The sequence below is a fragment of the Pristis pectinata genome, chromosome 6 (genome assembly GCF_009764475.1).
Source record: "Pristis pectinata isolate sPriPec2 chromosome 6, sPriPec2.1.pri, whole genome shotgun sequence".
NCBI classification, from domain to species: Eukaryota; Metazoa; Chordata; class Chondrichthyes; order Rhinopristiformes; family Pristidae; genus Pristis; species Pristis pectinata.
Genome location: NC_067410.1, coordinates 39,521,069 through 39,547,845, shown reverse-complemented (window position 1 = coordinate 39,547,845; position 26,777 = coordinate 39,521,069). Strand labels below are relative to the sequence as shown.

General features: G+C 39.8%; 1 protein-coding gene across 18 annotated transcripts in view; it reads left to right on the top strand.

Annotated features, from left to right (window-relative positions):
• The window catches only part of chl1b (cell adhesion molecule L1-like b), a 689,122-nt gene that overhangs the window by 54,080 nt on the left and 608,265 nt on the right, over nucleotides 1–26,777 (top strand). For 15 of the 18 annotated variants that reach the window (XM_052017111.1, XM_052017119.1, XM_052017121.1 and 12 more), the window contains one exon: nucleotides 13,173–13,306. The exons of 1 other annotated variant lie outside the window; for it this stretch is intronic. The gene's annotated coding sequence lies outside the window, so the exon portion shown is untranslated. Of the gene's footprint in view, nucleotides 1–13,172; nucleotides 13,307–21,670; nucleotides 21,757–26,777 lie in introns of all 18 variants that reach the window. 2 more of the 18 variants (XM_052017112.1, XM_052017108.1) reach the window with 1 other exon arrangement.

Below are 26,777 nucleotides of genomic sequence, written 5' to 3'. Positions count from 1 at the left end.
ATTTGGGGTCATGGGTGTTTGGTGGTGAAGACAAAACAGAAAGCTGTCAAAATATAAAATGGAAAGACTTTTTGCTCCTGTTCCAAAACTCTATTTTGAAGGTCATGTTTTATAACTTAAATTTTCTTCAAATGTGATTTAAGTTTAGTATTACTTTCACAATAGTTTCGAAGTATCTCCCTGTATAACATCAGTCATATTCCAATTTTGATGAATTTTGTTCAGTGTAAAGCTTTTTTTGGGTTCCATGCATCAGCATAAAAAGAACCCAGAAAATACTTGGAACTGCTATACTGTAAATATTCTCTCTATTCTGCCTGAGATGCAGGTCCCAGAGGTACTCATTAAGGTGTACAGTATTCGATCAGCTGCTGTTTCGTCAGCTGTGCAGTAATCTTGCAGCAATAGTTTACTGACGGGTCTGGCTTCCCACACTTAATTAGGTGCATTTTGCAGCAATTTTGATATTTCCATCATTAAATATCTATTTACCTACTTCTCTTTTACAAGACCAGTTGTTATTTACCCCTGAATAATGTAATTTTATACTTTCAAATGTTTTGTTTTGGAAATCTTGACTGTAATGTCCTGTCAAAATAACTGTGGTGGTCATGGTATTCCTTTTCAATCTTGCCTATTTCTTTTTAAGTACCATTTCTACAAAGCAGCAACTGTACCTATATACAAAATCTACTGCAGCATCTCACTCTTCTATAGTGTATCAGAAACCTGTTCCCTCTAGCATCTAGAAGGACAAGCAGGCACATGGGAACTCCACCATTAGCAGGTTCTACTCCAGGTTGCACCTTATTGTAATTTGAAAATATATCACATTCCTTCATCCTTGCCTGGTCTAAGTCGTAAGACTTGCTTTGCAGTACACAATAGGGCCACCTTCAGAAGGATTGCAATGATTCAAGAAGGCAGCTCACCACCAGCATCTCAAGGGAAATCAAGGATGGACAATAAATGCTGGCATTGCCAGTGATACCCACATCCTGTAGTTGTATAACTCCCCAGAAAAAGAAAATTTAAACAACTGTTTTAAATGTTGTTGGTGACAGTTTTTAAACATGTATAATTCAGAATTTACACAAAGTCAACGTTTCCTTTCAACTTCTCTCTCTTCAGTCTGTTTCGCTTGTCTTTGTTTTTGTACCTGATCTATCATATTCTCTCACAAATTTGCATATCCTTTTAGTTTGTTAATTTCAAATTTCTTCAACCTGATTTGTTAAGGATCTATATAAGTTACCTCCCCTGTTCACTCAGATGCCCTCCTTACTTTACTGCCACATTATCAGCTTACACTTTCAGTACAACATGCCATCACTATTAACTGAGCAAAGGAAAATCCAATAGGTGACAGGTACATTCTTAACAATGTTGCGTTTCTGTTAGCAACATCATTGTTATTACAAGGAAAATTATTCTGAATCAGAATTATTAATGGAATCAGTTGGAAAGACTTATTGGGTAAATACATGTCCTTCGTGCAAAGATGCATAAGTTGATCTTCAGGATATATCATTAAATTTCTTGTCTGCCCACATCAATCTGCGATTCCATTTTGTCTGTATGCTTTTTACGATCACATTTGCAAAATTATTTCCCCCAGGCTAAAATAAACTTACGTGGGTGTTTTCCTTCCTTCAGTTAGAAATTGCTTTGAGGTATTCAAGTCCTGATGCTTGTTTCACAGTGTAGTGGTTAGTGTAACGCTATTGCAGCGCCAGCGACCCTGGTTCAACTCCCACCACTGTGTGTAAGGAGTTCGTATGTTCTCCCCGTGACTGTGTGGGTTTCCTCCGGGTGCTCTGGTTTCCTCCCATATTCCAAAAAAGGACATACGGGTTAGGAAGTTGTGGGCATGCTATGTTGATGCCGGAAGGGTGGTGAGACTTGCGGGCTGCACCCAGAACATTCTACGCAAAGATGCATTTCACTGTGTGTTTCAATGTACGTGTGACTAATAAAGAAATCTTACCTTTCTTGTACTCTTGTTCTTGGAAGAGGATAAAGTCGAGGGGAATGAGTGTATTTGTGTTACACATAACCTATGAGTACAGAAGCAGGTCATCGACCTTTTCTGGTCCATCATAGTATTTGTACTCCATGTCATCTTCCTCCCCCTTTGCATCCTGCACCTTATCACTCTCATGTACACCGTGACTTACAGCATGTACATTTTGCATCCAAGTTAAATAATGAGTTGTAGCAAAACTTGAGTTGGGATCTGGGAGTGTTAAATCAAAAGGTGTTCTGTCTTTTCCTTCTGTTTTTTTCCTATTACTTGGCCAGCTTGTACACCTTGGAGAAACAAGAACCCTGCCCTTGTGAGTGCGGGGAAGGAATCTAAGAGAAGCACAGTTAGGCATTGCAGCTTACTAATCAGAAGAGATGGTTTGATGAGAGAGAGATTTTGATGTCAGAGACAGGATTGGGTATGAGGATATAGTCATTGTGTATGATCTCAGACCTGTTATTGACAGTGCATTCCCTAATGGCCGCTGTGATAATGCTGGGAATATCCCACAGGGGAAGGTGATGCGGCCATCCTGGTAGGCTATTGCTTCCTCTGGTTGTTCACCATCTTTTCCTGTAAGAGGGAAAATCTTATGCATGTGTTCAGTGTTGTGCCTGTTCTGGTTGAATAAGAAATAGAAGCAGCAGTACGCCATTCATACATTGAGCCATCTCCATCATTCAACAAGACTACAGCTGATCTTTCTACCTCAACTCCCATTTTCCTGCCCAATCCTATATCCCTTGATTCCTGTAATATCCAGCAATCTATCAATCTTTGATTTAAATGCAATCAATGGTTGAGCCACCATGGCCCTCCATTCTGTGCATAAACACATTTCTTCTTCCTCCATTCCAAAAAACAAATGCTTATTTTGAGCTTTTAACTCATAATTCTTGGCTACATCTGTCCCAATGAAGCCTCAATGTATTTTGTATGTCTCAATGAAGTTTCCTGTCATCCTTTGAAACTCTAGAGAACCAAACTCCCATCATCTCTAAGATCCAGTCTGATGCATCTTCGCTACACTCACTGAAAATCTGCACTGGCTTTGAGATTTTTGCGGTATGACTCAGTGGGTGGTATATATTTTAAATTGACCACATCAGAATTTCAACAGGAAGCATTGCCTTTCCAACTCGATAAAGTGATCAAGGTAAAAATATGACCCTGTTCAAAGGGGAGAATAAAGGGTGTATTTTAGTTCCACAAATCTATCCTTAACCCCTATTTCCATGCCCCTTCATTGCTACCTAATCACTTTCTTAAGTTCCACATTTGTTGCTCTCCATGGTCCCTATTCTTTCCTCTCTCATTCTTTTTTATTTTTCTCATTCACTTTTTCATTCTGTTCACTTGATGTTTGCCGTTTACCAATTTTGTGTTTTTTACCCCCACATTAAGTTCCGCTTTTAATTTCCTTCTTGTTCACTTTTTTTTCATGTTGTCTTCCCTGCCATCCCTCATTTCCTTTATCTCCAGCTTTCTCTGGTTATTTGCTGCACCCAGTCCCTTTTTCCTCTCACTTTCTCTTTCCCACACAGTTACCAGCAACAAATTTTTGTCTCATATGCTTAATTGTCAACCCTTTGTGCTGCAGAAACCAGTGATGCTCACAGACAGTGTCTATGACAGCAACATCAGTATTACTTTTAGTTTCCCCTGCTGAGTTCCAGAATCCCTTATCTTTTGGATCAGATTGTACATTATTCGTAAACAATTCCAGAACCAAAGCAGCACTCAAATTATTGGAAATAAATTTGACATCATTTGGAAAGCATTTGTTCTTGGAAGAACCTCTCTAATTTCTGCAAAAAATCAAATCAGTTCGTGTTTAAATTATGTTTTGAAACTTCAGTTTGCCCACCATCTTCTTCTAACCCAGAAAAATATTTGTTTTGGCTTGGGCCAAGCCAATGGATCCATCTAGAACTGTCCCAAGCTGCAGTGTATGCCAGTGAGCGCTGGACTTCCACACCTGTACACTGACCTCCTGGCCTGCCCCAGTGCTCACCACTGTCTCCGGGGGTGTTCTTTACATACTGAAGGGGCTGGTACACTTCATATGCTGCTCCTCAGCTTTATGTCACTAAAGTTGGCTCATCTACGTTGTTTAAAATAATTTTTTTAAAATCCTCATTCTTTCTAACTTCTTTCCTTCTTTCTCTCCATTTCTCTAATTCATTTCCTTATTCTTATTAGGGTTGCTGACCTTCATGATAAAAATAAAGGTCAATGCTTTGTCTTATTTTAAACTTTAATTACTATTAATGTTTACAATTACAATTTGGTCGTATAAGCAATTATATTTTTAAAGTTTATATTAATATTTTTATTCAACTATTGTTCAACTGCCTCTAAGTGTTTCTGGTCGTCAGAGATATTTAGAAACAGCAAAGTGTTCTGTAATGAGGATGAGCTATCAGAAGTTTAGTAGGGTGGTCTGTGGGTGGGGGCCTTGGTTTCTGCCACCTGCAGCCGAGTTGCCACATGCAGATTGCTCTGCCTCCTGGAACGGTCCAGTAGAGGCTGGTAGAATACTTGAAGCTGCAGTGTCACAAAAGATTAGCTCAACCACAGGGAGCCCACAGGAGCAAATGCCAGTTATGAGTTGAGCACAGCGTGATCCAGCCCATCAACTTAATGTATATTCCTGCAAGTTATTTATCTGATCTTACTGAAACTAACAAAATATATTTCAGATCTCAATTAACATAGTAAGCTCTTTGGAGTAGAGATTCAGCTTGTGCATTGCAATCTCTTTATGAAGTTTTGTTCATTAAAGTGAATTTAACTAAAATTGAGCAATGGAGTTCAGCACACACATGCACTTATTTCATTTAGTACATGGAACCATGATAAGGTAGCAGCAGTCTTGCATTGTACAGGATTCTTTGCATGATTTTGGTGTGGGTCACAGCCAGTAGAAAGTCTGGGAGTTGGGGTTGCTAATTCCAGGAATCTCACTGGCTTAGCTGTCGTAACATGGCACAGAAATAGGTCACTCGTCCTATCAGTTCACTGCTGCACTCAAGCCTCCCCCATCTTTTTTTTAGAAAAGTCTATCAGTGTAATCCTCTATTCTTTTTTCCCTTTTATATGTGTCCAGCCTTCTCTTAAACACATCTACACTACTTCAACCACTTCCTGTGGTAGTGAGTTACACATGCTCCTTGGGTTAAGACATTTCTTCCGAATCCCTGACTGAAGTTTTCTATTGATGGATTTTATTTATGGTCTTCTCCATACGAGGAAACATTTTCTCTGCATTGCCTCTATCAAAATCATTAAACGAGCTTCTGGTGATTGCAGTGAATTCAGAAGATCTACCCAGTTGATGACCACGATTACTTGTGTGGAGGGGGAATGTGGCTGAAGACCAGTGATTGGAGGGCTTGGGTTTCTTTTAATTATAGTTGCTGTTATTAATTTGGAGTTCTTGCTTGATGCACCTGACTTCTTATCTCCCTTGAGGGATTTGGCCTGTTCAGGGTGATGGGACTATATATTCTAGGGATCCATATTTGGCAATCCCAAGCCAAGGATAAATTTCTACTCGGGAACAAATAAAAAATGTGTAATCCAGACTTTACTTTTGGTAGTAGGGAAGCAGATGAAAACCTTTGTGCTAAAACCATATAGAATAAAGAGACTAGATTTATTTTTCATGAAGGTGGTGCCTCACTTAGACATCCCTACTTCCTTTCATCCATTCGGTTCGTGAACCAACCGGCACAACTCAAATCAATTGAGGTTTAGCAACACTATGATTTTGATCACTTTGCACTAAAATGGACTTCTTTTTTGCTTTAATTGTGTTCTTTCTTTTAAAAATTGTGTTTAATTTATGTTTATGTTTTTCTTGTGAATGCTGCTTGTATGATGCCATGTGCCTATGATGCTGCTGCAAGTAAGATTTTCATTGCACCTGTGCATATGTGTACTTGTGCATATGACAATAAACTCGACTTTGACTTTGGCATCTTGACCTTCATGGAGTTTTGTTATCTAACGAATGAAACTTGCACACCCAGCTGTGCATTTCTGTGAAGGAGTAAAAATGCTGTAGGATGTTGCTTTTAAATTGCAGTTCGAACCTTTTTTATAGTTGGATTCTCTGAGGGATTCTGCAAATGTGCAAGCTATTTTCCCATTGGCAGAGGTCTGTTGAGATACTGGGGTACTGACATGAACATTTGACACAGCATTTGACCTTTACCAGCAGAGTTTGGGGACTTTCAGATACACAGGTCAGTGTACTGAGCAGTAACATCTGTTAGCAATGCTGTGTGCTGGACAAGCTGGTGGTCTTTGTTTTAAGTAAAATAAACACTTTTTTTGTTATTGTGTTCTAATAATTATTGGGGCTTCTTTTTCTCCAATAATTTGCAATGCTTCAATTTCAAGATATTTATTTTTCTGTGAAATCACATCTTACTAAATTTTTGCTTGCCCTACATTTATTTGATGTTCTGTATGAATAGAGCAAGCTAGGGACTGACATTTTTAACTTGGGTAGTCATGGTAACAAAGTCCCTCACTGTCAATAACACCGAATTTCTTTGAGAAGGACCATTTTTTAATAAAATTGTCATCCATGATATAAAAATTTCACTGAACATGCTCAACAAAGCAGATAACTTCATAGGAGAACTTAGAAATATTAGAAGAAAAGTGTATTAGATAACATGTATTCTGGAATCATCCTCTTTGGATCAATATTTTTTTACACACTGCGTGATGTACAGATGCTGCAATTCAGCTGCATTTTGGTCTTGGCTGTTTTATTTCCCTCCAAGATACAATTACTCTCATTAGAGGTACAGTATTTCTTGATTAGCTGCTATATGAACATTCACTTGGTTTGCAAGCTGAATCTGCAATTAGCTGATCTCCCATTACAGAAAGTGAATAATTCTGTGCATTTGTTCTGGTGAAGCAACTGCTTTATAGTTACATGGTGCTGTGTTTTATCTATAAGCAAATTTTCAGAACACTGCATCAGCCATCAGCAACACTGCCAGTATGCACTTCACTCGTATGATATTGTGCAAATGGCATTACAGAAGATAAGCTCATGTTATTAAATTGCTTTACATATCCAGAGGAATAGTGAAACCTCTGCACCATAGAGCAGAGGAAAATTCAGCACAGAGAACAAGGGCCACATGGCAGCTTCCTGTATTAATTTTCCTCATCTCAAAACTATTTGTTATCTTGCGGGGAAAGGATTTGGAATTTAGTATGCTCTTACTTAATTGCTTTTACATTTTGATAGTTAATATTGTTTGAAGCTTGAAGATTGCAAACTGGTTTAAAGTAAATCCATTAATAACAAGGGAAAATGCCTAAATACGGGTGCAATAAAACAATTATTAAAATGAGCACAAGAATCCACACATTTAACTGAAATCAATGCAGATTGAGTACATGATCATTATAGCAGCTTGATGTTACATAGATGATGGTGAATGTTTGGTCTGTGTTTTAGTACATGATGATTTTAGCAGCTTGATGTTACATAGATGATGGTGAATGTTTGGTCTGTGTTTTAGTTTCTGTTCACTTAATCATGTGTTATAGTCTTATTATATTGCATAACTGGAACTGGAAATAAGTGTCCAATTCAAAGGATTCAGTCTTTCAACAAAACCTCTCAAAGAACACTTAATCTTTAACAGATTATTTGGCCACTTTTGGCCAATGAACTGAAAATGCCAATGCCAGGAATTTCTTTCAGTGCAGCACTGTTCCTTTCCAAGAAACATTCAAAATGAATAATTGGCATAAAATAATAAACCAACCATGAACAACTTAACCCATAAGTAAGTTCTTTTCTCAGCCTATGTAATTGTTTTTTTTCTGGACTTCACCCAATTCACATGGAAATTGTAACATTTTTCTGAATGCTTTCCCATTTGAGTGAATCCTCAAAATCCACAACACTGTGCATTATGATGGAATGCAAGCAACTTTATCCCATGCCTCTCCTCCTAAACTAGTGTGAGATATCCATGTCAGTACTGTGAGGAGGTGTGATTCATATTTTAACGCTGGCATTTTGGATTTCGAAGCATTTCTTCTTTGTACCTCAATGTACCTGATGGAAGAATAAATACATCCTTCACATTGGAAAGCCAAGAACTGGAAGCTCCGTATTAAGCAACAACTAGTCCATGTAAAGCAGAAATAGAAATTAAAACAAAATTCCTGGGGATACTCAACAGATAATGTAGAGGAAAAAAGAAATAATAGTTCAGTTAATCAGAATTGGAAAAGAGAGAAAATAAGCATGTTTTAATTTGTAGAGTGAGGCAGGGGTGGAGACAACAAAGGGAATGCCTACGATAGGATGGAGGCTAAGTTTGTCTGGGTGACTGAATTGCTTTTGGTGCCACCCAAGAGAGGGAAATGATTTCGACTTAACCACAATTGGTCTGTGTGGAAAAGAAGGGGAAATAAAAGAGAGCAGTAGAGAGAACAAAACAACGTGCTGGAACTGTGAGATACAGAACACTACCTCTATGACCTCTGTTGTTCGGCTCCTACACTGATCCAATATCCCGATGTAAACTCAAGGGTAAGGAGTTTCTCTGTTTTGTAAGCATAGTGCAGCTCCTGGGACTTGATAATAAATTCAGTAATTTCAGGAAAACATCCTTTGCTGATTTCCTCAGAGCTAGCCAGTTCTGATCTAAGGTCAGTTCCTGTAATCTGAAGCAACAAACAAGACGGTGGAGGGACCCAACAGGTTCGGCGACATCTCTGGAGGGAAATTGAGAATCGATTGTCCATTTCCCTCTACAGCTGCTGCCTGACCCGCTGAGTTCCTCCAGCATTTTGTTTGTTGCTCCAGATTCCAGCATCTACAGTCTCTTGTGTCTCCACCTGTAACCTTCCCACAGTTTTCCTCTCTCCGTCCATGCTCCTGGGTCTGCTGATTATTTCCAGCATTTTCTTTTGTTTCATATTTCCAGCAACCATGATCTTCTGCCACTCACAGTTCCAACATGTTTTTTTTCCTCAGTCTGATTCCTCACTCATCTTCCTCCATTTACATTTATCCAGCTATAAATAGAGGACAAGAATTAATTTCCCTTGCTTTGATAGAACCAAAAGCAGTTGTGTCCCCTGGACAAACTTGATTTTTATCCTTCACGCACGCTCTCTTTGTTTTCCGATCCCTTCCCCTTCTTTGCTACTTAAAGCACCCTTGTTTTCTTACTGCTCCATTTCTGATTAGTCCTGTTTGTCTCTCCATGACTGCAGGTTGACCTGCTGAGTATACCCAGCCATTTCTATTTTTATTTCAGCCTTGGAGCAAGGATATTTTTTTTTGTTTTTCAAAATCTGCAGTTTGACCCCTTAAACCGTGGTAGTGCTAAAATAAAAAAAAAGCAGAATAAGGAGTAGGCCAGTTGCCCCCTCAAGCTTGCTCCACCATTCAATAAAATTGCAATTGCTTCAATTTTGGCCTTAACACCACTGTGCCCTCTTCGCATATCCATTGACTCTCTTGTAGTTCAAATGCTTGTCAATTTTTTACCATGAATATATTCAATGATTCCTCCATGACATCTTACTGAGACAGAAAATTCCAACCCCCTGTGAGAAGAAATGGTGAAATAAAATTCACTGTCGTATCAAATACAGTAAAGCTTCAATAATCCGCTTTCCCATTCAGAAATCCTAATCGATTGGCATCTGGCCCACCAGGGACCTGTTCCCACACTCCCTTTATACATACTGGGTCACATTCTTCCACTGTTTTTAAGCACACAGGAGCTAATTTCCCCACTCCCTTTAAATATACTGGGACCTTGTTCCTGTATTGTCTTCAAGCACCTGGGCCCATTATTGCACTCCCTTTCCCACTCTGTTATCATGCTCCCTTTAAATTCAGCTGGGTACTCTTATAAGCACTACCTTTAAACTCTCCTGGTTCACTGGAAAATTTATTGTACAACATCTGCCAGTTCAGCAGGGTCAAAGTCCTGAGGGTGGGGGACTATTGCAGTTTTACTATATGTGAAAATAACTATGCTTTGCAGTTTTTCAGTATATCATGGATGTTTTTAGCAAAGAGTGAGGTGATTCACCTCAATATATCAATGTCGACCAAAACGGAAATCTGTCTTCTATCTACTAAATTTGGGCTGTTGGTAATTTTACTCACCTCATGTAAAACTACCTCAGCCTTTTTGGTTCAAATGTGAAAAAAATCCAGGCCAGCCAGTCTACAGTTTTTAGACCTAGCCACATTCCCATATGTCTCCGCCGTGCCTTTTCTCATGGTCGAGCAATGCGGTGAGCAGAGCCCTATGCTGTGTTACAACTAGCTCGTTGTAACAGAACCCCTTGGCTCTCGCATTCTCTGAACAATAAAAGGAGGCATCCTATGTGTCCGACTTTCTTTGTCAGTCTTGTTGATTTCAGGGATCCATGCAAATACACTCAAAAGTCCTTCTATTGCTCTGCATATCTCATCTTTCTGCCATTTAGCGAGCCTTGTTTACCCCTCCCCAAAGACATTACTTCAGACTACACTGAGTTGAATTCACTTTGTTATTTTCATGTCCATCTGACATCCTTTGATATCTTCCTGCGTCATACAGCTTTTTTCCTCACTATCAACCACAGTGCTGACTTTTGTATCATCTGCAAACATTTTAATTATGTTTAAGTTATTGATGAATAAAAAGCAATGGATCCAGTTCTAAGTTCTGTGGAACCCAACAGGAAGCAGCCTCCCAGTCATTATAACAGCTGTCAACCATGATCCTTCGCCTCCTGCCACTGAGCCAGTTTGGGATTGAACTTGTCACTTTCCCTTGTTAGTTTTGCTAACCAGCTTGTCTTGTGGGACCTTGTCAACAGTCTTGCTAAAATCCATGCTGGGCTGCATCAAATTTGCCACCCTCATTGATTTTTCATTGTTTCTGGCTCTAAAAATTAGTCAGATGTGACCTTCCCAGAACAAAACCATGCAACCTGACCTTGATGATTTCATGCTCTTTGAAATGAAGATTAATCCTGTCCTTCAGAATATTTCCCAATGATTTGCTGAAAATATTTTATCAATCCATCACTTCCTCCATTTTTAAGTCATAGTGTAATGTTAGAAATGTTCTGGCAATATGGAAGAATACAAGAGAGAATTGGAAAATAATAATTTGAGCCTCCACGATTGTTAGCTTGGGCAACATTTTATCCAACCTGGCATTTCACCTATTTTCAAGGATGTCAGATCTTCTAATATTTCCATAATATTTCTATTGTATTCAATATTTGAACACTCCTCGGCATAACTACAGTTGCGTAGAAATACGTTTTTGTACTGCTTGCTCTATCTGTACTGTGCAAACGAAATCAAGCAATTTAGGAGTGGCAAAAATGCAGCTCATTAGGGAGATATGCAGAAGATGGGGAATTAGAACGAACATTTCCATTCATCATGCACCCTTGCACATGTCACCTCTTAGCCATGTAGGAGGTGCATGCACTAACATCAATCCTTGTGTGACTGGTCATATTTTTCCACTTTAGTTGAGTCATTGGCCACCGAAGCATTTGTAATGGTGCTCTTTCTAGGTAAATAGGATTAATATAAATTTTGAAGGAAGTAATTAAAAGAAATACAAAGTTGACAAAAAAAAATCCTAACCACAGGAATAATTAAAAATATCAAATAAAGCTGACATTATTAAGAAAAGGTAACTTGTTTTCTTATTTGCCTTCTAACCCTTTGGGTTACAGCCCCCTTGAAATTGAGGTCCTGAACTGTGCAGAATACAGGGGTGATGTCCCCCACTGTACATTTGGGTATCCCAGTGAGTCACTGCTCTGCCACCAGAGTCCATTGAGGATGTTGTGGCGGAATGAACTGACCGAGCTGACCTTTGAAATCTGTTCGTGAATTGCGGATTGCTGTATTTGACAGCACGGAGGGGAAATCCTGGGGCTTACTGCCATTTTAGAGGTTGAAAGCAGGTGGTTCTGCTCAGAACTGCTGGCAGTCGTCAACAAGAGTTAGCCCAAGGGTTACATCAAGGTGGATCCAGCTTGCTCCTCGACTCACTATCCATGGTCCCAGCCCTTCTGCACTTACCAGACCAGATGCAGAGCTGACTGTTCACCACCAGGAGGTAGCTGTTGAGGCCTTCGCTTGGACCCTGGCCCTCAATCACCCTGACGGCTTTTGACACGAGGGATGGCTGATGTGGGGTTGGAGCTTTGCCTTCTGTCAAAGCTGGGAAGCTATTCCAGACACTTAAAATCAATTAAAATTACTGTGAATAATTTATAAAAAGTAAGTATTTTAAAACAAAATATATTAAAGCATTGCTTAAAACACTGAGAAGTAATTAAACTTAATAAAAACGTTTTTAAAAAACTCAGCTTTTTCCACCCAACCTTTAGGCCAGGAATACACATTCAGGCGAACAAGCTCTCCATTCCTGTGTCAGTTTTGACTCGAGGGCTTCACTGGTGGACTTTATGTAGAATCCAACAGTGGGCCAGTGTGATTGGTGCTCTGGTCCAGACTTACAACAGGACTGTAAAGGTCCTGGACTTATTTCAGAGGAAGCAGCTGAATGCCAGCTGGATTCAGCATGATTCAGCTCAATACATCTAGGTTTGGACCTTGCAGGCAAAATTGGCCTTTTTTTTGTCCATTTGGCAATACCTGAACTGAGTGCTGAGTCACTTCAGAGGGCAGTCAAGACACAACTACACTGTTGGGTCCGGAATCGCACATAGTCCAGACCAAATAAAGGAAGCAGATATCCTTCTCTGTAGAATGTTAATGAATGAGATGTGTTGATACAAATATGAAAATGCAAAAAGATCAAAAACAGTAAAAGACAATGTTTTACTTGATGGCAACTACATAATTTTTACTTCAAAACCATATTCAGCTTAAATTCTTAAGGTTTGGATGAAATGCAATGTTTTACGGATTGTAAATTTTGAGAGTCAATAATTTGAAGTCATATTAAATGAATTTCTATATACTGTATGGATGCTGAAGTTAGCTTGAAGAAATCAAAACTCAAAGGTGATTACATACAGAATTTTACAATTTGACAGTAATACTATTTTGGATAATTTGCAGTTATTAATTTTGTATGTTTCCTTGAATCAGGAACTGTTTGGTGAAAAGGCATTGATCATCCAGAAGTATACTTGCCATTGATACTCCTCAATCGATTGGAATTCGCATTGTACAAATTTGAGATTCCAGCACGACACTGCCTACGTTACATTTTGAGAGACAAGGTGAGCTAAGATCTGAGCATGTGGTGAGAAGGGCTGTGGACTGGTAGGGAGGGGGACTTTTATTAAGAGAGAAAAGCCAAACAAAGTATTATTGTTGAATGTTGAGTATTCTGTTGTATACCTCATTTGTGTCTTGCAAATGATGAGTGGGTTTTTGGGGTCATGCAATGAGCGGGTTGTTGTCTCTGACTTGATCTTGCAGCTATAGCATTGATAGGACTGTTGGATTGTAGCTCCTAGTCAATATTGAAGATTCTGATTAAAAAGAAATCCTTGAGATGCTCAACAGATCAGGACTATATATGTGATAGTGAAGGTAGGAATAGGAGGAGATGGCAAATAAATGCATGGCTGAGAAGTTGGTGCAGGAGGGAGGGTTTTAGATTTTTGGATCATTGGGATCTCTTCTGGGGAAGGTGGAACCTGTACAGAGAGGACGGGTTACACCCGAACCTGAGGGGGGCCAATATCCTTGCAGCCAGGTTTGCTAGGGTGGTTCGGGAGGGTTTAAACTAGTTTGCGAGGGGGATGGGAACTGGAGGAGTAGATCAGAGGAAGAAGGGGATGGGGAAAAGTCAGATCTAACAGGTAGAGGGGCTTTGAGGAAGGAGAAGCAGAGTACAGGCTATAGAAGTAGTAAGGTGGATGGGCTAAAGTGCATTTACTTAAATGCAAGAAGCATCAGGAATAAGGGAGTTGAACTGAGGGCTTGGATAAGTACATGGGACTACGATATTGTGGCTATCACAGAGACATGGCTGACAGCAGGGCGGGAATGGATATTGAATATTCCTGGTTTTCAGTGTTTTAAAAGGGATAGGGAGAGGGGGAGAAGAGGAGGACAGGTGGCGCTACTGGTCAGTGACAATATTACAGTGGCAGAAAGAGTGGATAATGTAGAAGAATCCTCTCTAGAGTCAATATGAGTGGAAGTTAGGAACAAGAAAGGAGCAGTTACTCTACTGGGAGTATTCTGTAGGCCCCCTGGTAGCAGCAAGGATACTGAGGAGCAGATTGGGAGGTAGATTTTGGAAAGGTGCAAAAATAACAGGGTTATTATTGTGGGAGACTTCAACTTCCCAAATATTGATTGGCACCTGCTTAGTGCCAAAGGTTTAGACGGGGCAGAGTTTGTTAAGTGTGTACAGGACGGATTCCTGTCACAGTATGTTGACAGGCCGACGAGAGGGAATGCCATATTAGATCTAGTTTTAGGTAATGAACCGGGTCAGGTGACAGATCTATCGGTGGGTGAGCATTTGGGGGACAGCGACCACTGCTCCATAACCTTTAGAATTGTCATGGACAAGGATAGGAGCAAAGAGGACGGGAAGATATTAATTGGGGAAAGGCGAATTATGGGGCTATAAGGTGAGAACTTGAGAGTGTAAATTGGGGTGACATTTTTGAGGGGAAAGGTACTATAGAAATGTAGTTGATGTTCAGGGATCTCTTGCAGGATGTTAGGGATAAATTTGTCCCGGTGAGGCAGAGGAGGAATGGCAGGGTGAAGGAACCATGGGTGACAAGGGAGGTGGAACAACTAGTTAGGAAGAAGAAGGCAGCATACATAAGGTGTAAGCAGCAAGGATCAGACAGGGCTCGTGAGGAATATAGAGTAGCAAGGAGGGAACTTAAGAAGGGGCTGAGGAGAGCGAGAAGGGGACATGAAAAGGCTTTGGCGAGTAGGGTTAGGGAGATTCCCAAGGCTTTTTACTCGTACGTGAAAGCAGAAGGATGGCTAGAGTAAAGGTGGGTCCGATTAAAGACAAAGGTGGGAAGATGTGCCTGGAAGCTGTGGAAGAGGATGAGGTTCTCAATGAATACTTCTCTTCAGTATTCACCAAGGAGAGGGGTCTTGATGACGCTGAGGACAGTGTTGGTAAGGGTAATGTTCTAGAGTTTGTAGATATCAAGAGAGAGGATGTGTTGGAGCTGTTAGAAAATATTAGGACAGATAAGTCCCCAGGGCCTGACAGAATATTCCCCAGGCTGCTTCATGAGGTGAGGGAGGAGATTGCTGAACCGTTGGCTAGGATCTTTGAGTCCTCGTTATCCACGGGGATGGTACCGGAAGATTGGAGGGTGGCGGATGCTGTCCCCTTATTCAAAAAAGGTAGTAGGGATAGTCCAGGGAATTACAGACCGGTGAGCCTTACATCTGTGGTGAGCAAGCTGTTAGAAAGGATTCTAAGAGATAGGATCTATGAACATTTAGAGAATCATGGACTAATTAGGGACAGCCAGCATGGCTTTGTGAAGGGAAGATCTTGCCTCACAAGCCTGATAGGGTTCTTTGAGGAGGTGACCAGGAAGATTGATGAGGGTAGTGCAGTAGATGTGGTCTACATGGATTTTGGTAAGGCGTTTGACAAGGTTCTGCATGGTATGCTTCTTCAGAAGGTCAGAGGCCAAGGGATCCAGGGAGGCTTGGCCGTGTGGATTCAGAATTGGCTTGCCTGTAGAAACCAGAGGGTTGTGGTGGAGGGAGTGCATTCGGATTGGAGGGCTGCGACTATTGGTGTCCCACAGGGATCGGTTCTGGGACCTCTACTTTTTGTGATATTTATTAATGACTTAGATGAGGGAGTGGAAGGGTGGGTTAGCAAGTTTGCAGATGACACAAAGATCGGTGGTGCTGTGAATAGTGTGGAGGGCTGTTGAAGCTTACAGAGGGATATTGATAGGATGCAGAGCTGGGCTTACAAATGGCAGATGGAGTTCAATCTGGAGAAGTGTGAGGTGGTACACTTCGGAAGGACAAACTCCAGGGCGGAGTACAAGGTAAATGGCAGGATTCTGGGTAGTGTAGAGGAGCAGAGGGACCTGGGGGTTCATATCCACAGATCACTGAAAGTTGCCACACAGGTGGCTAGGGTAGTTAAGAAAGCTTATGGGATGTTAGCTTTCATAAGTCATGGGATCGAGTTTAAGAGCTGCGAAGCAATGATGCAGCTTTACGAAACTCTGATTAGACCACACTTAGAGTATTTTGTCCAGTTCTGGTCTCCTCATTATAGGAAGGATGTGGAGGCGTTGGAAAGGGTGCAGAGGAGATTCACCAGGATGCTGCCTGGATTAGAGAGTATGGATTATGAGGAGAAACTAAAGGAGCTAGGGCTTTACTCATTGGAGAGAAGGAGGATGAGGGGAGACATGATAGAGGTATACAAAATATTAAGAGGAATAGAGTGGACAGCCAGCGCCTCTTTCCCAGGGCACCAATGTTCAATACAAGAGGACATGGCTTTAAGGTAATGGGTGGGAAGTTCAAGGGAGACGTCAGAGGGAGGTTTTTCACCCAGAGGGTGGTTGGTGCATGGAATGTGCTGCCTGGGGTGGTGGTGGAGGCTGATACATTGGGCAAGTTCAAGAGATTGTTAGATAAGCATATGGAGGAATTTAAGATAGAGGGATATGTGGGAGGAAGGGGTTAGATAATCTTAGGTGTGGTTTGAAGGTCGGCACAACATGGTGGGCTGAAGGGCCTGTATTGTGCTGTATTGTTCTATGGTCATAGTCCAGGTGAACATCGTCTGATCAGAACTGGGATAATTTGTAAAATGCAGAACAAGGAAGGAAGAGGATAAAAGAGAAAGCTGGTGAAAGTGTTGGATGTCAGGGAGGTTAAATGACAAAAGCAATAATTATGACAGAAAGCAAAGCAGAGCTGTAAATCTCCTTTATCATGTCACCTAGAACCTAGGTTTTCAAACTGGGGAGTGGCCCTGTTGGTTGAGGGACCTAGTAAAGTTGGGAAGAGGGAATGTTAAAACAGTTAGATCTTATACAGGGTTTAGAGTTGGGGTGGGGTTGGTTGGGAGCAGTAACAAATAAATCTCTCTGAAGTAGGGCATAGAAAAGAAAATTGCTGAATTTATTTTCTGAACCCTTCTCTTGTTTTATTGCATAGAGCTTAATTCCCCTTGAGACAGCTGAGATTTATCTCTATTTGAAGTTTGCATGAAAAATATGTTCTGGTTAAAAGATGAAGAAAATTACTGAGACCAATGAGGGAAACCTCTAAATGGTCCAATGTAGAAATGGAGAATTCAGATTTTATCAGTGGTAGAATAAAAGTAACTTCTTTTTCCTTTTTTGAACTATGTTTGCTCTAATTGGAAATGCTGACCACATCCCTTTTCAAGTGTATGATTAATTAGATGAAATTATTGTTTTCTTGCCTGTATAGAAGGGAACAATTTACTTAATGAACATTTTGCTTTGAACTCCTTGCATTTGAAACTGGGAAAGTACCCCTCTGGTGTCTTCTGTGGACAATCTATAATAAGGACATTGTGAAGGACTAGTACTCAAAGATTCAAAGATGGTCATACTGAATATTCAGACCTATAAAGCAAAATGCTACATTGCTGCTAAAATGCACTTACTTCTTGAATATTAAAGATGTGTATCTTATCAAGAAGGCTCATAGAATCAGATAGAAATGATACTGGAAATCTGAAATAAAAACAGAAAATCTCAGCAGACTACCTGATGGCATGGCAGCGTAGCAGTTAGTGTACCGCTATTACAGCGCCAATTATTGGGGTTCAATTCCGGCCACTGTCTGTAAGGAGTTTGTACGTTCTCCCCGTGTCTGTGTGGGTTTCCTCCGGGTGCTCCGGTTTCCTCCCACATTCCAAAGACGTACGGGTTAGTAGGTTTATATGGGTGTGATTGGGAGGCACGGGCTCACTGGGCCAGTTACTGTGCTGTATAAATAAAGTTTTTTAATGAAGGTTTAATTTCAGTTAATAAGATTTTTAGCTTGTTCTGTCTGAAGCTCCTACGACATTTATAAATGTGTGTAATACTTGGTAACTAGCTACAAGTCATGAATCACAGCAGCATTTTTATATTTTCACATGGACACACTCAGGCTCATGTGCTCCATTTCACTTCCTCTCTCTTTAATAACTCTTTACCACTTCATCACATAGATCTTAACCTGACAAGGCAGTGGATTAGATTAGGTCAGATAATTTTGTTTGTTTACACTTCTCTCTTTGCAGACTGCATTTATAAAACTTATAAAAGACGAAGCAAAGCTTACAACAGGCTTCGTATGAAAATGTTGGTACATTTCCAGATGTCCATACGTGTAGTTGCACTCTTCCTAAAGCAATAAGCCTCAGTATAAATTTTACCTCAATAAAATTTACCTTATTCCTCAAAACTATTTGAAGAAGAGCCACCAGCAGAAATGTTTAGACACAAAGAAGAGTATTGTGTTGGTGTCAATAATTGATACTATTATCATGTGTCTGGGTCCATCTAGCAACATTGGCTGCACTGCACAAGCTTAGACTGCAAAATCAAAGTTAAGCTCATAATGGCCTATATATTAGATGGTATAGCACTGCTTATTTCGGTGTTATTTGATTGGAAGTGTGCTTACCACTGAATGAAATATCACCACCTGCGACCTCCTCCATCAAAGTGACCAACCAGTGGCTCTAACCACTGGGGAAACACTGTGCAGAAGTAACAAGGCAGGCAGAGGCATATTGAATTCAGTTAGTGAGCACACACACAAGCTTACTTAATCCATGTTTGCTCCTGACATGATGGATGAAAATGTTTGGCATGTTGATTTGCTTGATTGTGATTTCCATGATTCATGCAGAAGGGGTCACTGAAATGATTGGTGACAGCAGGGGAACTGTGTCATTCTGGGGATTTGGGTTTTGTTTTATTGGTTATCACATGACTGGTCGGTGTCACTGGGAAGTCAGTTCTGACAACAGTGAGGAGCTGCCTTCTTGACAATCTGCTGTGTTTGTGGTTGGGCAGCTTTGAACTTTACTTCTCTAGGGTCAGCTCCAACGTAATGAATTAAGCAGGAAAAACAACTTTGATGCGAGGATGTTGTTCAATGCTCTTTGCCTTGAAGGCACGATACTATCCAAGTGAAGCTGCCCTCGTGCTTCTGGATGGAAAAAAATGTGATTTATTCCCTGTAATGGGGAGGATGCTTTGACACACTTCTAACATTCACTTTGTAAACAGTGCACACAGAAGTCATTGCATTCGTGTTTTACCACAAGCCTTGATGGTTCATGGAGTTGGCTTTTTTGTGCTGACTCAGGAAAAGATCCTTCAGTGCAGTTGCACTTATGGAAATGCGATGAGCATTCTTTTACTTTGGCGCTGCAGAGAATATATCTTGAAGAGGATGGAATGGCTTTGTGAAGTCAGGAGTTGAGGCTCTTGCTACATCACACTCAGTCTCTGGCATGCTCCTCAAACTCTTCACCAATTCATTTTCCACTTATTTCCACTTTCACCCTTCCCTGTTGCTACTGTACACTGGAAAGTGCTATGTTCTCAACATGGGAGTCTGTGTACAATGCAACACGGGTGAAACAGAAGGCTCCTTTTACAGAACACAGCTAGGCACCCACAGGCAGTCCAAGCACCATGAGGATCCTGATAGCTCTTTTTGTTGTGGCCTGTGCAGACTTTGTAGTGTGGTTGTAATTCTGATCTCGAGCACCAAGAGAAGCCTAGAAAGAAAAGAGGAACAACAGAGAGAAGTGTTGGCCCTTTTCTGGCTTGGTAGCTGAAATACAGTGGACACAGCAGATTCCCTCCAGCTGAAAAGGCTCCTGTGAGCTTCTGGATGCATGGAACAGTCGGAAGGATTTGTTGTCAGTGGTCACACAGTTTGTGCATGTGTAAGGAGTGATAGAGTTTGTGACTGACAAAGCACTTAATGCTGAAAAGTGAAGCTGACAATGCAATTTGGGTGCTGTTTTACTACTCTCCACATCTTTGCAAATCCCTTGACCTGGGCAGATCTGCTTGCCGGTGTTTTAATGATTAGACAATTCTGCTTTCCAAGAGATTATTGTGTGTGTGTGTGTGCGTGTGTGTGTGTGTGTGTGTGTGTGTGTGTGTGTGTGTGTGTGTGTGTGTGTGTGTGTGTGTGTGTGTGTGTGTGTGTGTGTGTATCTGCAGCTATGAGATATGGCTGATAGCATCAGCCACTGCCTGAAATGATCTGGGGCTAGGAAGTTAAAGATGACGAGTGACCTTCACCTCCAGAGAAGAGTTAGCCCCCCCGGCATGGATAGATCTCACCCGCAGGAGATGCCAAATCTTTGTCACTACATCCATTGAACATATTTGCCTGTGGTTGGTTTGATCTCTGACAGGTGGAGAGAGAAGTTTCACTTATTGAGGTACAGGTCTTTCTGGGCAGAGCTCTTCTTCATTCTGTCATCTTCCTCCTTCATCCCTGCTCTGAATGAGACCTAACCTGTGGCCCTGCTCCTCCTCCTCTCCTCCTCCTCCTCTTCCTCCTTTCCTCCTCCTGGTGGCCCAGCAGGACAACTGCTATTGCATCATTTTTCTCTTAATAAATGGAAGTCTTCACCTCAGAAATAATTTTGGATTGTTGAACTCAAAGTCCCTTCACTGTTGATTCCAACTGACCCTCAACAAACTTAGAAGGAGTGAATGATCCTCTACAGCAGCACAGATGCTGGGTTTGTTCCTGTTTTAGATTTCCTTTCCTCCAGGATGTACACTGTTTGCATATACCTGAAACATTTCCAGAGGATATGTGTCAAATATCATTACATGACATGGTGTCACACTCTCCGACTCCGTGCCTTAGGCATGAGTTTATCATCCGTACGTAAAATCTAACCAAAGGAAACTCTGGGAGAGGGACAGGTTGGTTATGCTTGACTGAGGAAGCACATTGGATGGAATGACACTGAAAGGGCAATGGCTTGCAGTTGAAGAAATAATACATCGTTTACAATAAATATACATTCCTTTAAGGTACAAAAACACAACAGCAAGAATTGACTAACCATTGATAACAGAAGAAATTAAAGATAGTATTAAATCAAAGGAGAAATATGTATAAATAGCCAGAGAAAAAAGCAGTAAACCTGAGGATTGGGAGCATTTTAGAGTTCAGCAAGGATGATCGAGAAATTGAATAGGAAAGGAAAATGGCAATGCAAGTAAATTGGCAAGAAACATAAAAATGGATTTTGGAGCTTCTGTAGGTAGAAAGGAAAAGCCTAGCAAGGGCAAATGTTAGTCCCATGCAGACAGAGACGGGAGAATTTACAGTGGGGAATAGGAAATGGCAGTGAAGTTAAACAAATACTGAGGGCATGTTTTCACAGATGAAGACACAGTGAACCTCCCAGGAGTGCTGGAGAACCAAGGATCCAGAATAAGTGAATAAATTAAAAAAAATGTGTTAGTAAAAATCTATTACCAGAGAAGTTGGTGAGCCTGCATGCCATGATGATCTACATCCCAGAGTTTTGGAACAGGTGGACAGAGACGCTTTTGGTACCTTCCAGAATTCCATGGGGTCTGTATTGGCTCTTGCAGATGGTGGGGAGCAAAGGTGACCTCGCTATTTAAGGAGGAAGAAAGAAAATGGAAAACTACGGGCCTGTTATCCCGACATCGTCATGGTAAAAATGCTGGAATCTATAATAAAGGATGTGTTATCAAGACATTTAAAAAATAGCAGCATGACTGAGGAGAATCAACACAGATTTATAATTGTTTGACTAATCTGTTTGAATTCTTCGAGGATGTATCTGGTAGAGTGGATCAGAGGGAAACCAGTGGATGTGATGTGTTTGAATTTTCAGAAGTCTTTTAATAATGTCCCACAGCAGACGTTACTGAACAAGATTCAAGCTCACAGAATTGGAGATAACATACTAACATGGACTGAGAATTGATCTCAATCCTATTTGCTGGGAAACAACAAATAGGAATAAATGGGTCCTTCTTGGCTCTGTAGGCTGTTGCTCATGGGCTCCTTCAGGGATTGGTGCTTGGGTCCTAACTATCTACATTTTTTAGCAATGATTTGACTAAGGAGACCCAAAGTACCATTTCTAATTTTACCAGTGATACAAAGATAAGTATGAATGATGACTCGAGATGGGGAGATGATTAGAGATGGAGTACGATGCAGAAAGATGTGACATTAGCTACCATTGTAGAAAAATCAAAACTGCTGAGTATTTTATTTAAATGATAAGAGATTGGGAATTACTGATGTTCAAAGTAACTTTGGTGTGCTTGTGCATGTCACTGAAAGTTAACATGTGGGCACTGCAGACAGTTAGGAAGTCAAGTAGTACGTTGGCCTCTATTGCAAGAGGATTTGTATACAAGAATGATGATGTCCTACCACAATTATGTGGGAACTTGATGAGACCACTGAAATTTTGGTCTCCTTACCTAAAAACAATATACTTGCTACAGAGGGAATATAGTGAAGATTCATCAGACTGGTTTCTTGGATGGTAAATGTGTGAAATGATGACAGATTGAGTAGGCTAGGCCTCTCCATAGACTAGGAGAACGGAAATAACCTCATTGAGAGAGACAAACTTCTTATGTGGCTCAGCAGGCTTGGTGCAGGGAGGATGTTTCCCATCTCAAAAGAGGGTAGAACTGAAGGCCACAGTCTCCAAATAAGGGATAGGCCATTTAGGACTTAAATTTCTTCACTTAAGTGGGTGGTAAAACTTTGGAAATGTCTACCCTGGAAGGCTATGGAGTCTTGTTCTTGACTGCATTCAAACAGAGATTGATAGAGATATTAGGATGGATTGGGATTTGGGATAAGAAAATGTTGTTTGAGATCAGTCATCTGTGACCTTGTAGAATGTCGAACAACTCAAGGGCCTGAATTGCCTACTGTTCATACTTCATATTCTCATTATGGGTGCGATGTGCCATCAGCTGGCAATCACAATTGGTGATTGATTTGACGTTACAATTCAGGCTGCAGGACTTAAAAAAAAATGCACAACTTGATTGAATTTCTAGATCCAGGCTTTTGTCATGTTACTTCATATCTCACTGTGTAATTGACAGGTCAAGGTTATTATGTGGTGATTGTTTACTGATCACATCACTTATGGACAGCTAAATCCAATTATACTTAAATATTAATTATTAAACATCTTAAACCACATTTTCAAGCTATAAGTTGTAAGAATTATCCATAATTGTATTGTATGATAAAGAAGAATGAAGTACAGGGCCTCCCCAGGTTATGAATGACTTGATATACGTAAATCCCATATATTTTTAAGCTAGTAATAACAACAAAATGTTTCACAATGTTCATTAATGACTGGAAACAGTATATAATCCATTAGTTTAATTATGGGTAGGGTGGTTCTTCAATGAAACCATGTGTACCAAGAGTGATACAATCTGGGTAGCTAGAGAAAGTGCACATTTCTGACTTCTAGATAAATCAGTTTATGGACAGTTCTCAGGAATTGGAATCTTTGGGTAACCTGGGGACTTGCCTGTATTTGTTCCAAAAGTAATTGCTGATGGTGTCAACATTAGTAAATAGTTTGTGCATGGGTGGAATATAGTGCTGTTTTCTGTATTTGAATTCTGGTGCTGGGATAAATAAAATTTTATAAGCAGGAATATGAACCAAATTGAATTATTCATGCTCTGATTAAACACTATCTAGTGAAGTGGGGTGGAATTTATAAATCCTAATGGTAGGTACATATTTGTAATCTTTGATTTATTTCATATCTGATTATAGTCTTAAATTGTATGCTAACTAACAGAATCATTGAGTTATCTGGCTTCCAAAAACTGAATCTTGATGTGATTAAAATTTCTCTCACCGGGTTTAAATTAAAAGTTCAAAAGTAGTGGATGCAGGCAAATTACATTTCATAAAATCTCTCAAACAAGTCCTCCCCAAGTAAATTCTTGGAAGTGAAGTAACTCATTATACTGGAGAGCATTGTCGGCGATGTATCGCACCTCATGGTAGGAGATGCTGGTCATGACAGTGGAACAGCATTGAAATAAATTGGAAGGTCTCTGTGAGAACATGTCCTGAGATTGCTACTGCACTGCACAAAAATAATTTGGCATGCTTTGAATTTTCACTCTGTGCCAAACATGCTTGTCAATCCAATGGAAATATTATGAATAGTGTGTGGAAATTAATTAAAAATATGGAAAATAATTGTATATTCCAATTCATTGGAACCAGATTCTTGGTTAGAAAATTGACCCATCTATGCCTGTTTTTACACACAAATTGTGCATAAAAAGCAAATTTTACTTGTTTGAAAGTGTCAGCACCGATTTCCTGAATAATCCCGTCCATCAGGAAATTGGATGAAGTGCTTTCAGGTGCCATTGACCTGAACAACTGTCATTGCCTTTGGTATTTGCTGAATTTGACGTTGTAATCAACATGTGTAGCTCGTTTTAATTACTTAGTGAAAGAAGTTAGATGACTTATGACCTTAGTAATTATCTCACAATAAGAAGAGAGAGAGTTGGTGAGATTATGTTGAAAGTGGTGAACAATCGTGACTTGAAATATAACCACAGGGCATCATTCTTATATTCAAATCAAAGAATATCATTGAATGAATATTCAATAATATTTTTACTTGTATATCAAGCATTAAAACCTGACTGAAATTGGGTTTAAATGCTCTTAAAGATAAGCAAACCACAATGTTGTTTTCTTAAATCAAAGATGTCCAGTTTTGCACTTTTATTAGTGACTTCCAATTTGACCCCAGGGCTCTGTGCAGCATCCATTTAGCACATTCTAGGCATTTATACATCTCTCTCTTTACAGTTAAAAATGGTCAGTTAGGATGAGATATTTAATATTTCCCTTCATAGTCTGTATGCTTTTGTACTTGTATTTCATCAGGCTTAATTTTGAAAGAAGAATTGCATAATGAATGCATATTGCACCGGGTAAGGTTTTATTCTCGTGCTCAAAAGTGATGATATTTCTGACTCAAAGTAGCTGGTTCCATTAGATTGAACAAAATAATACAGATCCCTCTTTTGTGTTTTATTTTTTTAGCCATATTTTTAAAGATGTTATTAGTCAATGATCCTGCCTGCCGTTCCATGCAGTGGATGGTGGTTTTTCCGTGAGTGGGCTTTTGTAAATGTCTATTATAGTTTAACAGTTTCAACAATTTAGTTAAGTCACAAGATTGAAGTGTTTCATGTTTTATAAATTGTTCTCATAATATTTGCATATTCGTGCAATAAGACATTTGACATGTGATCTCTTTAAAATTTTCTGTAGCCCTTTATTGATAAGCTTACAATGTAGGAGACTAATTTCATCATAGTTCTCCTACATTGTAAGCTTATCAATAAATATCATCATTGTACTTTGGAAGATTACAATACAATGATAAAGCATATTTGTAACAACTGAAGGTTATATGCTCTTAAAATTCAGTGGTATCCTTTGCTTTGATATCCTCTTCTACACAATCGGGTTCCATTTTACTGTTTTTTCGCTTTTGAGTACATTAATGCACTTCGCAAAATTTTAACTATACTTTTCAGAGAAACTTTATTCGGTGATTCCAGATATTGTTTCTTTAAGTGGTAATATATCCTCGTGTATCACTGAATTCATGCTGAGTGTTGCAGCTTTGTTGCCACAGGAATAGGAGCAAGATTGTAAAACATTGGCAATTTCAAACTAATACTGAGAGGCATTTTCTGAAACCTCATAATAAATATTAGAAATTAGCAAAGCTATGATTAAAATGTTTCAGAACAGGAAGAGTTAATACCCCATTATATTATTTCAGACAGGCTTGACCCTTGACCATAGAAAGCTGAACAAGGTTGAGCTCTTAACTAGGTAATTTAAATTCAAGTCCCAAAGTACTGATTAACATTCTCAGTAAGTCCTTTCATAGAGAATGAATTTCTTCAATCTGAAATTGGTTGTATATTGCCAGGTTTGCTTATTCCTGTTTGTGTAAATGCTCTGCTCTGCTCTGTTTTGGGCTCCACTATTTAATAGAGACGCTCAGAATATAAATGCATGATATTAGCTCCCTACATTTACATTGATGGAAAAGGCTACCTGAGTCAATTGATCTAACAATGCTCTTTAAATGGTCTGTTTTCTGTTTGTGTTTAAGAGGACAACAAATGGAAGGAAAAATACTGTTTAAAATTGGATAGTTTTGTAAAATAAGTTATCGAAGTTAACATATAGATGAGGGAAAGACAACATGAGATGAAACAAAGAAAAAGGAGAGGAGAAAAACAGCATGACAAATTGTCAGATTTTCTCACCAGCTGTAATATCAACATGCTCAGTTAACTCTTTTTAATTGTTGTGCACAGAGGCAGTCAGTGGTAGATAAAGCACAATAATGTAGAGTGAATAAAATAATCATGCTGTTTTATTTTATGGCACGTTCACTAATACTGTAGATTGTCGTTTTAACCAAGCAATATATTTACTGTCCTGCCTGATTCATGGAGTCGAAGGCTTCAAGAAGGTCAAGAAAGGCCACGTATAGTGGTTGTTGCTACTCCATATATTTCTATTGGAGTTGTTGTATGGTGAGGATCCTGTCCACTGTGGCACTTGATGAATGGCACTGCTGGGGAATAGTTCTTTGGCTGTTGGGAAGAGATG